General features: G+C 48.3%; 1 protein-coding gene across 1 annotated transcript in view; it reads left to right on the top strand.

Annotated features, from left to right (window-relative positions):
- LOC122263588 (paxillin) overlaps nt 1-5,000 on the top strand; it is a 216,717-nt gene that overhangs the window by 6,142 nt on the left and 205,575 nt on the right. The gene's annotated exons all lie outside the window — the stretch shown is intronic.

Genomic DNA, 5,000 nt, shown 5'->3' with positions numbered 1-5,000 from the left:
CATCCCCACCTCCCGCCTCCCCTCTCCCCTCCCCCCCCCTCCCCACCCCCCCCCCCCCCCCCCCCCCCCCCTCCCTATCACCATCCCCCCCTCCCGCCTCCCCTCTCCCCTCCCCCCCCCCCCCCCCCCCCCCCCCCCCCCCTCCCCCTCTCCCTATCACCATCCCCCTCCTCCCCCCTCCCTATCACCATCCCCACCTCCCGCCTCCCCTCTCCCCTCCACCCCCCTCCCCACCCCTCCCCCTCCCCCTCCCCCTCTCCCTATCACCATCCCCACCTCCCGCCTCCCCTCTCCCCTCCACCCCCTCCCCACCCCTCCCCCTCCCCCTCCCCCTCTCCCTATCACCATCCCCCTCCTCCCCCTCCCTATCACCATCCTCCACCTCCCGCCTTCCTCCCCTCTCTACCCTCCACCCCCCCTCCCACCCCTACCCCTCCCCCTCCCCCTCCCCCCCTCCCTAACATCACCATCCCCCACCGTCCCGCCTCCCCTCTACACCCATCCACCCCCCCTCTCCCCCACCACCCTCCCCCTCCCCCTCTCCCTCATCCCCCCTAGTCAACACATCCCCCTCCCTCCCCCCTCACCTATCACCATCCCCACCTCCCGCCTCCCCTCAACTCCCTCCTCCACCCCCCCACTCCCACCAACCTCCCCCTCCCCCTCCCCCTCTTGCTACCCTATCACCTCCCCCCTCCCCCCCCCCTCCCTTTCACATCCTTCATTCCCCCCCTCCCCTCGCCCTCTCCCTCCCCTCCCCCCCCTCCCTAATCACCTATCCCCCTCCCACTCCCCCTCTCCCCTCTTACCCCTCCCTCCCCCTCCCCCCCCCCTCTCTATCAACATCCCTCCACTCCCCCTCCCTCTATCACCCTCCCTATCACCATCCCCCCTCCTCCCCCTATCCCATCAACCCCCCCTCCCTATCACCACCCCCTCCGCCTCAACAACCCCTCCCTCCCACCATCACCCACCCCCCCCCTCCCCTCTCACTTCCACATCCCCCCCCCTCCCCACCCCTCCCCGTTCGGACACCCCCTCCCTATCTCTCCCTCCACCTTTCCCTCCTCCCCCTACCCTCTTCCCCCTCCCCTCCCCTCTCCCCCCTCTCCAACCCCTCCCCCAACCTCCCCGCTTGCCCCCTCTCCCTATCACGATCTGCACCACCCCCTCCACCCTCCCCTATCACCATCCCACTCCCCCGCTCCCCTCTCACCATCCCCCTCCTCCCCCTCCCCACCCCCATCCCTTCCCCCTCCCCACTCTCCCGCCTCACCCTCTCCCCCGCCCCCCCCCTACCCCACCCCCTCCCGCTCCCCCCCTCCCGCCTACCCCCCTATCCCCCTCCCCACCTCTATCCCCACACCATCCCCTCCGGTCCCCTCCCCCTCCACCTCCACCCCCACCTTCCTCCCCCTTCGCTGCCTCCCTCTCTATCACCATCCCCACCGACACTCCCGCCCCCCTCTCCCCTCCACCCCATCCCACACCCACCCCCCTCCATCCCACCTCCTCCCCTCCACTCCCCCCCCACCCCTCCAGCATCCCTCTCCATAGAGCTTAACTCCACCCCCCTCCCCCTCCCCCACCATAGAGCTTACCTCCACCCCCCCTCCCCCTCCCCCTCCATAGAGCTTAACTCCACCCCCCTCCCGCCTCCTCCTCCAGCCTCCCCCTCCATAGAGCTTACCTCCTCCGACCGCCTCCTCCGGCGCAGGTGCAGCGGAGGCGAGAGGCGACGCGCATAATCTATGCAATTTCCGCTTCCTTCCTTTCTCGGGGCGCGAAGGAGGTCGAATATCGTTTTGGTTATTGTTGTTGTTGTTGTTGTTGTTGTTGTTGTTGTTGTTGTTGTCAGTTGTTGTTGTTGTTGTTGTCAGTTGTTGTTGTTGTTGTTGTTGTTGTTGTTGTCTGTTGGGTCAATTTTGTTGCTGTCGTTGTTATTGTTGGTTATGGTAATGATGATGATGATGAGGAAAATGATATCAGTAATGATTATTGTGGTTATTATTGTTATTTTTATTATTATTATTATTATTATTATTATTATTATTATTATTATTATTATAGTTATTACTATCATCATCATCATCATCATCTCCACCATCATCACCATCACCATCATCTTCATCGTCATCATCATCATTATTATTAATGTTATCATTGTGACTATTATTGTTATTATTATTTTTTTTTATTCTTGTTATTATTTATCATTGTGACTATTATTGTTATTATTATTTTTTTATTCTTATTATTATTTATCATTGTGACTATTATTGTTATTATTATTATTGTTATTTTTATTATTATATCATTATTATCATTATATTTACTATCATTATATTATTATTATCATTATATTATTATCATCATTATATTATTATTATCATTATATTATTATTATCATTATATTATTATTATCATTATATTATTATCAGTATTATATTATTATCATTATCATTATTTTATTGTTTTATATTATTATTATTATATTATTATTATTATATTATTATTATTATTATATTATTATTATTATTATATTATTATTATTATTATATTATTATTATTATATTATTATTATTATTATATTATTATTATTATATTATTATTATTATTATTATTATTATCATATTATTATTATATTATATTATATTATTATTATTATATTATTATTATTGATATTATCATTATTATTATTATTATTATATTATTATTATTATTTATTATTATTATTATTTTTTTATTCTTATTATTATTTATCATTGTGACTATTATTGTTATTATTATTATTATTATTATTATTATCATTATTACCATTACTATCATCATCATCATCATCATCATCATCACCATCACATCATCATCACCATCATCATCATCATCACATCATAATCATCATCATCATCATCATCATCTTCATAATCACCATCATCATCATCATCATCATCACATCATCATCATCATCATCACCTTCATAATCATCATCATCATCATCACATCATCATCATCATCATCATCATCATCATCATCCATCATCCATCATCCATCATCCATCATCCATCATCCATCATCATCATCATCATCATCATCATCATCCATCATTCATCATCCATCATCATCATCATCATCATCATCATCCATCATCATCATCATCATCATCCATCATCCATCATCCATCATCCATCATCCATCATCATCATCATCATCATCCATCATCATCATCATCATCATCATCATCATCATCATCATCATCATCATCATCATCATCATCATCATCATCATCCATCATCATCATCATCATCATCATCATCATCATCATCATCATCATCATCATCATCCATCATCCATCATCCATCATCCATCATCATCATCATCATCATCATCATCATCATCATCATCAATCATCATCATCATCATCATCATCATCATCATCACCATAACATCATCATCATCATCACACTCACCATCATCATCACCATAACATCATCATCATCACACTCACCATCACAATCACCATAACATCATCATCATCATCACCATAACATCATCATCATCATCACATCATCATCATCATCATCACCATCACATCATCCTTATCATCATCATCACATCCTCCTCCTCCTCCTCATCATCATCATCACTTCATCATCATCATCACATCATCATCATCATATCATCATCATCATCGCATCATCATCATCATCATCATCATCATCATCATCACCATCATCATCATCATCATCATCATCATCATCATCATCATCATCATCATCATCATCATCATCACCATCTTCACCATCTTAACCATCGCCATCATCACCACGTTACGATTACATAATGTAGTTATTCATAAGTCGTAATCTTCATGTAACCAGAAAGGTTACAGTTACAGAGAGTCATTAGACATGCTGTGCGACGCAACAAGAATAATGGTTCACGGTGTATAAACAGTATGTGATAAGCTTTATAACCAGTGTTCACCTTTTTTGTTCCCAAGTGCTTGTTTATGTTTTGTCTTTGCTATGTTTTCCCCTTTATGCTGATTCAGCATAAAGGGGGTGTGGGTGGGGGGAGGGGGGGTGCTGTGATCATCGAGTATGGTGGCTGGTTTTCTGTCGGTTGTCCTCGGTCAGTTCATGTCTTCATGGTATATCTCTTCTGTCTGTCTGTCTGTGTCTCTGTCTCGCTCTGTCTCTCTCTCTCTCTGACGGACGCTTTCCTCCTCTCTCTCTTCTCTCTTTTTTATTTTTTTTTTTTTTTTTCTCCCCTCCTCTTCTCTTTCCCTCCTCTTCTTCTTCTCCGTCCCCCTCCGTCCCTCTTTCTTCCTTTTCCTCTTTATTTTCCCGTCCCTCCTTTCCCTTCCCCCTTCCCGTCCCTCGCCTCTCCTTCTACCCCCTTTCACCTCCTTCCCCCTCCGGTCCCCTCACCTTTCCCCCACTCCCCTTCTCCCCCACCTCTCCTCTTCTCCGTCCCTCTTTTCCCCTCCTTTCCCCCTCCCGCCCCTTGCCCCACCGTTTTTTCTTTCCTTTTTCTTCCCCTCCCCTTGCCCCCCCTTTTCCCCTCCCCTCCCCCCCCCTTTCCCCCTCCCCTTGCCCCACCTTTTCCCCTCCCCTTCCCCCACCTCTTCCTCTTCTCCGTCCCTCTTTCCCCCTCCCCTTGCCCCACCTTTTCCCCTCCCCTTGCCCCACCTTTTCCCCTCCCCTTGCCCCACCTTTCCCCCTCCCCTTGCCCCACCTTTTCCCCTCCCCTTCCCCCACCTCTTCCTCTTCTCCGTCCCCCTCCGTCCCTCTTTCCCCCTCCCCTTGCCCCACCTTTTCCCCTCCCCTTGCCCCACCTTTCCCCCTCCCCTTGCCCCACCTTTTCCCCTCCCCTTGCCCCACCTTTTCCCCCTCCCCACTATCCCCGTCCTTCGTTGACTTTTTTCTTCCCATTTTTAATCGCCCTCATCGTAATAGCTTATGGCGGATGACGAGGCATTCTTTGTACACCTGGATGAT

Source organism: Penaeus japonicus, unplaced genomic scaffold, assembly GCF_977035675.1.
Source record: "Penaeus japonicus unplaced genomic scaffold, GWHDUDI00000001_assembly GWHDUDI00000015, whole genome shotgun sequence".
Taxonomy (NCBI): domain Eukaryota; kingdom Metazoa; phylum Arthropoda; class Malacostraca; order Decapoda; family Penaeidae; genus Penaeus; species Penaeus japonicus.
Note: the sequence above shows the minus strand (reverse complement) of the source record. Positions and strands in the feature narration are given on the sequence as shown.